The sequence below is a fragment of the Rhinolophus sinicus genome, linkage group LG02, assembly GCF_036562045.2.
Source record: "Rhinolophus sinicus isolate RSC01 linkage group LG02, ASM3656204v1, whole genome shotgun sequence".
In the NCBI taxonomy this organism is placed as follows: Eukaryota; Metazoa; Chordata; class Mammalia; order Chiroptera; family Rhinolophidae; genus Rhinolophus; species Rhinolophus sinicus.
In genome coordinates, this window is record NC_133752.1 from 62126410 (window position 1) to 62139427 (window position 13018).

At 33.2% G+C, this 13018-nt stretch overlaps 1 protein-coding gene across 13 annotated transcripts in view; it reads left to right on the forward strand.

Moving 5' to 3' along the window:
* EPHA5 (EPH receptor A5) overlaps positions 1-13018 on the forward strand; it is a 338986-nt gene that overhangs the window by 68623 nt on the left and 257345 nt on the right. The gene's annotated exons all lie outside the window — the stretch shown is intronic.

Here is a 13018-nt window from a genome sequence, read left to right on the forward strand (position 1 = left end):
TTCCTTGTCTGTAACTTTCTTTGTATGATAATTATCTGCTACTCTACTGCTATTTTCTCTTGATGAAGAGAAAAATAGTACTTTGCTTGCTATATAAAATTCAAATGCAAATCTTAGACGAGACTTGTTTTGGCTTGCTTTTAACTGCCCATTAAAAATTCTTCAGAAATAAGTTCAACCATATGAACTCCATAGGAAAACATTTGCAAGGTGGAAGGACTCAGTTTACTGTGTTATTTAGATATAATTGCTGGTACATGCTTGCTTTTAAAAATTTACAGGTCATTTTTAAATGTGTAATAAGTAGTGCCCAAGAAAATAACTGCTTGCAAATAGAGCCAATACAAAAAGGTCATTTCAAAGCAATTTGCACTTGAAGATTTTTTTTTCTGTTTTTTCTTTTAAATTGAAACTTGATCATGCATGCTTCCCTCTTCATTTGAAAATACCTCATTTTTCCCTCAGTGTGGTGAGTTACCCTTTTAAATTGGATATTTAGCAATGGCTTTTTGGAACAGGATTGTACTTCATGTCAAAGTGAAGAACAGCTTATGAGGAAGCAGTGGTTTTTCCTTAAAAAGAAATCATTCATCCTTATGGCCTGAACGTGTTTTCGCCAAGATGTTAACATACTAAATAGGTATTGAGAGTTAATGTGTATTAACTAAGGAGAAAATCAAATTCTGAAGCGTCCCTTAACCCTACCTGGTAGCTTCAGGTGTATGTCCCCCTCCCCCCACAAATCCACTATAGAATGTGAATCAAACTTGGTCAGGTTTGTGTAGGCCAGAATGTAGATTGATTAAAAATCCAGGGAAACAAAAACTAGGGAAATTACCTGTAAATCATAGTGACTTTGCTTAATTGTTTCTCTCTGGAAACATATTGCACCATATTTAAACTTTTTACAGCATCAGCTCATATGTATTTTGTCTATGGAAATTAAGTGTATGGTTGTTTTTCCGTGTAATCTATAATTCTCTCCACACACACATTTTATTAAAAGAAAATTATGTTTCAGAAATGCTCTTAACTTTGCCAGGGAAATTAATCAGATTTCATTCAGTATTGGACTTAAAGGGAAGTTCTAACTAACCTTAACAATTTTTTTTTTTTTTGAGCAGTCTTCTTTTTCTGAGGTGAGGATATATATATATATAAAATTGTGGAATCAGAAGTGGGAACTAAATATAGTCCGTTGAATATATTTCATTCTTTCGCCAAAATATTTACAGTATAGATCTTACTACTTCTAAAAAAAAAGTTGTTTTGTAGCATTATAAAGCAACATGCTCTATTTGATTATTTGTTTATATCAATTTAGAAACTATGTGGCCACTTTAGTTCAGAACACAAGGGATTTTGTCTTCATTCATATTGCAGTGGGTATAAAAGACCTCTGCAATTTAGAGGTTAATTTTTGGTTGTTGCTGGGATTAAAGTATTCTGCAGCTGCTTATTATGAAAATATCTTGGGGAAGTAGTGTTTTGACAGAATGTTTCTTAGTGTGGGCATTTAATGCATATTTTTCTCTTTTCATTCTTTTAACAATTGAGGAGTAGAGACCTAACTGGGAGACAGAAGGGTGAGTTGCAGAGATTGCATTGTAGAAAGCTTCATGAAACTGGACTCTGTCTTAATTAATTCGTTTATTACCCCACACTAATAGTAAGAACAAAGACTATGGGTCATGAATGCTGTGAACTAACTACACAGCCCCAGAGGGTGTTCTATACAGTGTAGTCTGTATGAATAGTGTTTCTTGTTGTTTTCCAATGTTCAAATGGTATGTGGGCACTCTATAAGGAATTTCAAATGTTTCTTCTGTAGATGAATATATAAATGTTGAGGGTTTGTTTTGGAGAATAAAACCATCATAGATATTCCCTAGGTATTTATATCTATACATGGTAAGTATATGCAAGTAAGTGTGTGTGTGTGTGTGTGTGTGTGTGTGTCTTATAAAACTCCACCATAACTCTATGTCATCTTAACATGCTATCCCCCAACTTTAAGGGGGGGAATCTCAATGTTTTGGAACTATATTTGATAGGCCAGAAATCTAAGAAGCATTCTTAACATTTCCTTTCTACTCACTACCTGGTTTCAATCCGTCACATAGTGTTTATAGAAATCACCACCCAACTATGTCTTAAAATTATCCACATCTCTTTTTTCTTTTGCTTTAATCAATAAGCATATCCTATTAGAACTTTATTTTCAAACATAATGGATGACTTTATATAAAGTTTTGATTTTTAAGCCATGTGAATGTATCGCCTCTACAAAATTACAGATCTGGTTCTTTCACACAGATATTCTCAGCCCCCACCTACCCCCACACACACACTTTAAATACTTCAATGGTTATTTTAAGATAAAGTTTTTATAGTAGCTTAAGATCCTACATGGTTTTACCCCTATTATCTCTCCAGACACATCTTAAACTGTTTCCTCCCCTGTCCTATGCATTAGCCACACTGGCTTTCTTTCAAAGGCAATTGACTCACTTTCACTCTCTCTTCTCTATGATTCTGTTGCCTTGCCTTAAACATTTTTCTACCTCCTTTACACCTGGTTAATTCACACTGATCGGTCAGATCTGTGCTCCAACAACACATCTTCAGGGAGGCTGCCCCTGACTCTCCAAAATAAATCAGGCCTGTCTGTCATTCACTCATATCTGTCATAAAAAGCATTTAGAGTTATGATTTTGCAGTTATTTGTTATTTGATTAATGATTCTACCACTCCCATTAGACTACATACTCCTTCAAGGCAGGGGTGGTGTATGTTGCCTTAAGGAATGATAAAGAAATCAAAAGGCAGGTAGTAGGGACAATGAATCCAAAAGAGAAGAAATAGAATGGGCAAAGGTATAAAATAATAATTGTGTTTTTAAATTATTGATTTATTTTACCTTTGTATTTACCAGTATAAAATATCCTCGGTCAGAAAATTGACAAATAATGTTTTTTATTCTAATTTAATTTTTTTTCATGGAGATCATATTTAATCTATTTTTTGTTTGTTTGTTTGTTTAATTCCTTTTAAATTGATCCTTTCTTGGTTCTGGGATTCTCAGGCCAAATTTTCAGTTCCAGGTATAAAATCATGTGTGATTCGGATATGATATATTAACCATTATAGAAGCCAGCTTAGTGATTTTTGTAGAGCATAAACATCACATACTGAAATGTGTTTATAATATAACCTTATTATATATTTACATTTAATTTCTCAGTTTCTTTTCTTTTTTTTATAATATAAGATTGATATCAAAATTATGTGCATTGACTGTGAGAATAATCAGGTTGGAATTTAGCTCATACTCCAACCTACTGAACTGTAGCAATCCCAGAGTTTTTGTTTTTTCATGTTGTTATTAAGTTTTCAAAATCCTCAGTAAGGCAAAGGTCAATGCAGGCATTAGAGTAATAGATTTTGGTTGTTAGATAAAATTTTGCTCTCAAATTACTTGATTTCATAACATTAGTCTTTTTGTTTTATGTTCACACAAAATAAATTATGAAAAATTAATATTTTATTTATGTAGATGTGAAAATAGATACTCAGATAGGTAAAGGGATGTGCCTTGGTGTTAGAGCTGATGTAATACATAGGACTTCTCAAATGTATTTTTTTTCCCACTAAACTGTGATTCGCTGTATCACCAACACAAGTAGTTGAATTTATTTCTGCATCTTCTAAGTACTAGGAGGATACATGTATTTAGAAAATAGTTAAAACTTACCTCAATTAGAAGGTTTTCACTATATTTTATCAATATTATTTTGCTATCGTTCTATATTCTCTTTCCCTTGAGATAAAATGTTCAATATTTTATAATGGAGATAATGTGTCTCGGCCAGAGTGAGGCTAGAAAAGTGAGACATGAAGTGTGATCAAACAATGTGGTGAATGTTTAAATAAATAAATAAAAAATACAGTAAAAGACACATTATTATTAATCCCTCTCAAAAAAACTCCCCCTCACTTCGAACACACTTATCCCTTCGTTCTTGCCACTTTCTGAAGCAGTTCTGGAAGTCTTCTTTCTTGAGGGTCTTTAGTTACGCTGTCGTGGCTGTCTTGATGTCCTGAATCATTTTGACTTTGGGGAAGAGCCAGAAGTCACACGGTGCCAGATCTGGTGAATAAGGTCAATGAGGACACACCGTAATGTGATTATTGGACAGAACGTGCTGTACCAGAAGCGATGTGTGACACAGAGCACCAGATCACTGTCATGATGGAGGATGATCTATGGCACACTTTAAAACACAGCTTCTCTCAACCGTAGCTCACACCTGACTGATTACACCAAATAAGTTGAAACTTGTCACACACTGTTACTAAGGTTCCACATGCTGCATTCCGTATTGAAGATCCCTGCCTTTCCCTTGGGTGGCACTCAGTAACAGCATTCACTGTATTGTTTGATAACAATGAAAAGACTCTGTGTCACACATTACATCTGGTATGGCAATTTCTGTCCAATAAAAACTTTATAGTGTGTCTTCATCCACCTTAATCACTGAATCTGGCACCATGCGACTTCTGGCTCTTCCCCAAAGTTAAAATGACCATGAAAGGTAAATGTTTTGAATTGATTCAGGACATCGAGGCAGCCACGACAGCACAACTAAAGACCCTCATGAAAGAGGACTTCTAGAACTGCTTCAGAAAGTGGCAAGAATGTTGGGATAAGTGTGTTCAAAGCAAGGGGGAATATTTTAAGGGGGATTAATGGCAATGTGTCTTTTACTGTATTAATTTTTTTAATTTAAATATTCACTGTATTTGATTGTACCTCATATCTCCTTAGTTTTTCCTCTCTGATAATCAAGATATGTAGAGACTTATTTAAGGATATAGTTATATTAAGAAACTGAAGTTGGAGTAAATCTGTTGTAATGATTTTCATATGTTAATATTTTCCAAGTTGGTACTAGATGACCTGGTAGTTGCTATCACATCATGGTCATGTGATCTGACATATATGCAGGGCTTGTTGGAGTGGACTCAAAGGCTTTTAGAGACTAAATCTTAAGGATTCAGAATGCTGGGCAGCTCGTTAACGTAAGTCTTCAACCCAGAAGACAACCAAGAAGTGATTCAAGAGTCCCAGTTCATTTAACAATTCATGATCTATCATCTTCATGTCCCCTCATTTAACTTCCTTTAAGAGAAATTGACGACCTTTCTCATAATAATTGTTTTTAAGGATGTAACAAAATACCATGGTTCCTACTGTGTTAACTTTAAAATATAGAGTGCATTTATTTTTCTACAGCTTACCTTTATGCCTGAATTTTCTGTAATAACCTGCTTTAAGTATACAAATTTATTTCTTTGAAATGAAACAAATAATATATTAAATCCACTTATAAAAATATGTTTTCCTACTTGTTATCTATTATTATTTCTGATGAAATCCATGCTATTTTTTCCTTTAAGAGTCATATGCAATTTGTTTTTGAGTGCAAAATTGTTAGCAAAAACCCATTTTGGATGTTTCTGCTCTTTATTGAAGTGAACGTGTTTGACAGAAGCGATTGAGTTCACATGAATCAAATGTTGCCTGCTGAGTTCTCTTATGATTATGTTGCTGACTTAGATGCAAGGCAAGACCACTAATCTTCATCAGTTGCTAGTGGAATGAAGTAGTAATTTGAAATTACCCCTAGATAATTATAGTTTCACTTATATTAAATGGAGAGATTTAGATTGTGGGTCACTGCCAAAACCAGTCAGAGTGAAGAAGGTATATAATGCATGCTAAAATACAGGGTAAAGCGGGGAGGTTACATGCCGAGGGCTATGGAGAAAAAGCACTTATTAATTGTCCAACTGGGAGATGATTGCACAGCAAGGAATATGTAGTAAAAATACTGACTCAAGAAAGAGCTTTGATTCAGAAACAGTACAGATACTGCAGGGAGTTATATGTCGATCATTCATACTTCTTGTCCATATTTATGTTTGAAACAAAATTGGCTGGAAATACAGTGTATTAGGTGTTCCTGTAATTATGCATTGGAGAGTGTAGTTATTTTTAATTAGGCACATTACCAAAAAAACATCAAAAGGGTTGAACTTTTGGTTCTATTTGGTATGTTCTTTTATGTAACAAAAGGGAACTAATTTTAATTTTAAAATTTTAACAAAAGATGGCAATTATGGAAGTACAGAGTATCAATAAATCAATGAGGTGTGTGTGTGTGTGTGTGTGTGTGTGTGTGTCTTACTGCTGCAAACCATCACCAAGACAATTAAATAGTTAAATCATTTCATCCATTTTCAGGTATTACACATGTGAATAATAAATTAGATTTTTTTTCTTTTAAATTCCTCCCTTGAATGATTTTGAATTGGTTTGATTGAAGTTTTAGGTCATACTCCGCATTTGTTTTTGTTTTTGCTTTCCTTTTTTCCTAAATCAAGGTTTCTCACTACTGGCACTATTGATATTTTGGACTAGATACTTTTTGGTTGGGGAGTAGTATTGTTTACTGCAGGATATTTAGCAGCTTCTCTGGCCTCTAATTTAGTAGGATGCAGTAGGGTGCTCTACACCTCATTTTGATACTCAAAAATGCCTCTGTATGTTGTGAAATGTCCCATAGGGGCAAAATCACTCCCAGTTGAGAACCACTAATCTGACTACTCCCTCAGTCCACATGAGCAGATGTGCTTCTAAAACAAAATATGTTTATAGACAGTTACCTTTGCAAAAGTGAACTTTTTACTTAAAATTCTGCAGAATAAAGGAGGTGTACATTTTGAAAGGTGTTGAATTTAGCTTGGATATAGTGGGAGATATGCTGCATGTGAAAGGCAGCATACTTTAGTGATTTAAACACTTAAATTCTGAGCCAGAATCCCTGGATTCAAATCCTATCTCTGCCATTTATGAACATTATGTATTTCCTAAGCTCTTATTAAAAAATAAACCATATTTACAGGAAAATGTATCTGTGTAATGTAAAATAATAGGGGAGTTTCAGGTTAGAAAATTCTCTACTTAAACTAGATACTGTATTCTTGATTAAAGGATAATTCTACATTTTTATTTATTGGTGATAAAAACTATGTGAATATATTAGAACCTTGCTTACAAAGAAGATTTGCTCTCTGGTTTGATATTATCACTCAGTCTTTAAATCACTATTGTACTGGACACTGTATCCCATCTGTGCAATTCCTGTATTTAGGATTGCAGACACATAGACCTACAGACATACCTACGGACTCCCAGCTACACTTACAATTGATGAGAGTTGCTCATGGCAGTGTGTGTGCACGGTCAGGTAGGGTGGTAAGAAAATATTTTTCTGAAAAGGTGATGTTTAACATAGACATGAGAAAAACGCTAAGTAAAGAGCTGGGGAGCAGTTAACAAGTAGAGGGAGTCTCAGTGTTTCTAATATATTAATCAATTTTGTGTACTTCTCTTTTATTTATAAACTCATATTTTAAAAAATGCATTTGAATATTAAAACCTGAATAATGAAAGAACTGCTAACTCTGAAATTCCCTGCTAAACGAAGTTATTCATATACATATTATACTACTGTTTCCCCGAAAATAAGACCTAGCTGGACCATCAGCTCTAATGCATCTTTTGGAGCAAAAATAAATGTAAGACCCGGTCTTATATTATATAAGACCCAGTCCTACATTATATTATATTAATTATATTATATTATATTATATTATATTATATTATATTATATTATATTATATTAGTATACCTGGTATTATATTATATTAAAACAAAACTGAGTCTTATATTAATTTTTGCTCCAAAAGACACGTTAGAGCTGATGGTCCGGGTAGGTCTTATTTTCAGGGAAACATGGTATCTTAAGAATAGAACGATTTTAATAATATCTGGGGTCAAATACATGCATATAAACAATTCAGTTTATTTATGAATAGTATTGGTAGAGGTGCTTGTAAATAATTACACTTGAACAAATAGGAGTCTTCTTTTTTTAAGAACTCAGTGTTTCATTGGCCCAACAATGGTTAGTAACTTCTGAATCTTCTGATATATGTGTATAGTAAAAAAGGGAGACTTGGCAATGAAAGACAGGGAATAAAAGAGCCTAACACTTCGTAATATCTCCTTGACAAACTTTTAATCTTGATTTGTACTCCTAACTTCTTACTCATGAAAGAAAATATGCTAGTCAAAGTCTTGAGTCTCTCCCTTCTTCCTTCCCCCATCTCACTCTATAGTCTCTCTCTCTCCATATATATGTATGTGTGTGTGTGTGTGTGTGTGTGTGTGTGTGTGTAGATATGTATATCTGTATGTGTGTATATATATTTAGATAAATGCTGTACTTCATATTTACAGTAATAAGAATAACTGCTTTGTAAATTTTACTTTGAGTAGGTCTCTAGGATGTTTTATTTTGATGATGGCACATTCCACATTCTTAATATACAAATTAATGAACTTAAGCTCCTTCATGATTGTATGGATGAAGAATTCATGATTAGATTTATGTTTAAGTGACTCAAAGTGAACAAAACACCTCTTGATAATAAACATTTGTTAAAATTAGATGCACTGGATAGACTCCTTTTATTATAATAAATTAATATAGAAAGATAATTATCAGAAAAAATGTTTAAAGATGAAGATCTTACCAAATGCTATATCTTAATTGGTATATTCAGCATTGGTTTAAAATTCATAACATTTAAATGTGCTAGGAAACCAAAACGTATTCCCAAACATAGTTTGTTTATTTTCTTGTTACTGAGAAAGCAGCAAAAGGACGTTCACTAAGTCTCGTAACATAAATCAATATAGCTCTCATGAGAAAAGTTGTGTGTACCAAGAAATTTAATGTTGAAAACTCACTAAATGTGAGCCAGTGTCAAACTTCTCAGTGTCCGTTCTCAGATTTTTAAGAGCAAAAAACTAAAACAACAACAACAAAAGAATGCAAATAATAAGAGACAAAGTAGGCAACACTTGCGTAAAAGCATTAAGTAGACTTAAAACGTTAAAATTGATCTGTGAAATCACCAAAAAAGTTTTGTGTGCTGTAAATTAAAAGCATTGGGCTTTAAGGCGATGCCGCCCTCAGTTCAAATGTCACTCTTCCATTTGCTAAACGTGTGATGGTTGCCAAATACAAAACCAGAATGAGCCCAAGTTCCTCCTATGTGAAATGTTAACTAATAAGATATGCACCTGCAAAGCCTGCCTGTACGTGCGTAGTAAGCTCGCTTCCTTCGTGAATGGGGTATGGACCGGCAACATCAGCATGACCTGAGAACTTTTTAGAAATGCAGAATTTCAGGCCCTTCCCCAGAAAAATTGGGTTTGAATCTACATTTTATCAAGATAACTTAGTGTTTTTTTTAATGTACATTCAAGTTTGAAAAGCACTGATGTAAGAGACTCATGGAGTGAATGTTCTTTTCTTTTTTTATAGGCTAGGAAACTGAGATACAGATAAGTTAGGACGATATACCTACATAAGGGCAAGAACAGAAATATATTTATCTTAATCTCTTTGACTATATATCAAAACATTGCACTATCCATGTTGTTTCAGAACTCTTTTGTATTATATGATATTTATGTAGCATTAAATATTAAACTATTTTCGATTATATGTTTATATAACATTAACTATATTAAATGGCATTAATTCTATATTTATCTCTCCCTCCAGATGATTTTTAATACAATTTTTTGTATAATTATAATTACTCTGTTTCCCCAAAAATAAGACCTAGCCAGACAATCAGCTCTAATGCATCTTTTGGAGTAAAAATTAATATGTCTGGTATTATATTATATTATATTATATTATATTATATTATATTATATTAGACTCGGTCTTATAGTAAAATAAGACTGGGTCTTATATTAATTTTTGCTCCAAAAGGTGCATTCGAGCTGATTGGTCAGCTAGGCCTTATTTTTGGGCAATCATGCTATATAACTTTTGATAGTTTGGGACCTAATGATATTTTCTTTTTTAATTTCTGCTAATTTTATCTTGAGTTAGGCATTCAGTATTTACTTGCATGTTTTTGTACAATTATCAGAAGTAGACAATATTGGCAAATTAGGGGGAGACGCAAACCAAAGCAGAGGAAAAAGTACAAATGGCATCCATGTTTTAATCACTCCCGTTTACGAATGACTTGTTCATTTTGGGGGTGTTTGCCGTTTTTAAATTGACTTGTAGGAATTTCTCACTTGATTTAGCATTTTATTCTACTATGAAGTATTTTGGAGACAAAATTTTATCTAATTCTACTGTTTTCAACATTTACAGTGCAACACATTTTTAAACCATATTGTTGCTGGATGCCCCTACAAGAAATTCTAATTCCATTGTGTGGTGCTGGCTGAGGCATCAATATTTTTTCAAAAAGCTCCTCAGGTGATTGTAATGTGCAGCCAGAGTTAAGAATTATTTTAATAGTTAGGATTAAGGTTTGGTGATTGGTGGTGGCTAGTGTAAATTTACACCCCAACATCTCATCCAGGGAAGGCCACAGATTTTGATTCTTGAAGACTGTGATTTCTTTCTCCCCATTAAGACGTCATGCACACACAGAGCCTCTTTGGTCCTTGACTCTCCTCATACCCATGGGCAGTGTTTGTCCCAGTGCCTTCTTGAGGGTACAGTCAGCTCTTCAAAGTTTCAGGCTCTCTGAAAGGTTCCCCACTTGGCGTAAGGCTATGGGCTATTCTCCTGGAGCTGGGGGCATTAAAATGCAATTCTGCTGGTTTCCCACATCCCACCTCACTCCACCCAATGCAGCAGAGTCAGCTCCAGCAGGGAGAACCCCAGCTTTTAGCTCCCTTGTTTCTACTCATCCCCACCCCACTTTCCTCACCGGTCTCTCTCCCACCACTGCCTACTGCCCTTCCCAGACTTTTTGCCATTTATTACTTTTCTTGTAATTTCCCTGCATTAAAACAAAACATTACAAAATGAGCCCCAAACTTTGTTCTATTTAGTTGAGCATTTCTGGGTTTTTGTACCTGGAGCATTTTCAGGTTTTCTTAGACCCTTGTGTTGTTGGAACCTAAAGCCTTGGGTGAACTAGTACATTCTAAACTTTAGTCTATAGTTCTCCAAGTATACAATGCCCGCATATAAAACTTAATTTTGAGAAATTATTGCAGAACTATAGGAAGCTAAAATTAATGAAAGATTCATACTTCCCTGTCTAAAATACTCTCTACCTGCTAAATAAGTAATTTAATGGTTATTAGTTACATCAGAAATATTTTTTTTTCCAAAGTACATTTTTATGTTTTAGTCAACACATTATTTTATTGAGTTAATATTTGAAAAAATTTAAACTGAAACATTTGGCAAATAAAGTAACTTTTTCTTCAAATGAGAATTGATATTTTAACATTGTAATGAATAGAGAAAAGGTAATTTTATTTTTACTTTTATTCTTCTGCAAGTAGTATTAGAATTAAAACTATTTATAAATGTAGGAGGAAGAAAAATCCCTCCATGCCTTTACGTTCTTTCCATATTCTTTTATCAAAATCTCTCAAGCTTCACCAAAAAAATAATATTCAAAAAATTAAGTTAGGGAAAATGATATCTTAGCTGTGACAAAGGAATATGAAAGAAACATGAAACTTGGGAAAACGAACTAGTAGGCAGACTGTTGTGTTTAAAATAATTTTAGCATAAGGGATACTCAATGATATCACAAAATTTAATTTCATATTACTAGTGGACTCGTAATTATAATAAATAATTTGATCCTGTATAAAAAGAAAACAATGTACAGAGTTTAGCGGTGTTATGTTAGTACTATTTATTGCAGTAAGAATAATCATATTTCTTCATAATATAATACTAAGATGGAGATTTAATACAGTTGAGAATCTTGATATATTCCATAAATTCTCTATTACAACAAAAATAAACTGCAATTATACCACTTTGCAATACAAAGAAAACTTGAATTTTAGGGAGGAAATCATATATTTAAATTTTTAGCACATCCTGTGACATTACTTTAATCAAAATTTAACATATAATTGTAAATTTTATGGTGGTCAGTAAACTAATAGACAAATCGGGGTCCAAAAGTTGGGAATAGGGGAGAGGATTAACTTTTCCTATATCACACAGCCACCACATATACTTTGCACAGTATATGAACACCCTGAATCAAAATGATTGATTGGAAGTTTGTAATCAGAAATAGCATCAATGATAATCCTGAGTAAAAAGCACTGATTCTTCTTAGGACCAAATTTCTATTACAATTAATATGTTAAGTATTTTTTGTTTTACCTGTATAAATTTGTTTATTACAGCTTCTGTATGGTTTGGCCTTGAAAAATCTACTTTACCACTTTTTAGGGTTGCACAGAACACTATCTAAATAACTAATAAGAGGCTCAGCTTAATTTGTAGTTATCAATCTAATTGATTTATTTACATATCTACTTTACACTACTTATAGGAAAAAAGGTAAGTAGGCTGTTTACTTAAACTGTATAATCTATTGCCTTTAAATTTAACTTATACATTAGTCCAGGAGTACATGTCAATTATTATAAAGCAGGAAGGAATAGAGCCACTAGCCCTGGCATAGTTCTTTCTAGAAAGTGTATCATTCATTAGCTGTAAGAGTAAAAACTATGAGTTCTAAGCTATCTGTGATCTCATAACTGGTTTTCATTACATGAAAATGCTTTTGTAGTTTTTATTATTTCTAGTTATGGATGTGGATCACATGTTATCTTCTAGCATTTGTCTTTGGTGTTTAAATGCTTTATGTGCATTTGAGGATGACCAGTAGGGATTCAACTGTAAAGAACTAAAATGATTTGTTGATATGCTTTTATCTTTTCTGAGCGTGAGGGTATCCTGCTCTTTTGAGTACTGTTAAGGTATAGTTTAGAAAAAGAAAAGGAAAGGAAAGAAAGTAGAGCCATAGTTTGGGGAAAGTAACAATTAGAGCAAATGATAATTTGACCGATGGATAACTC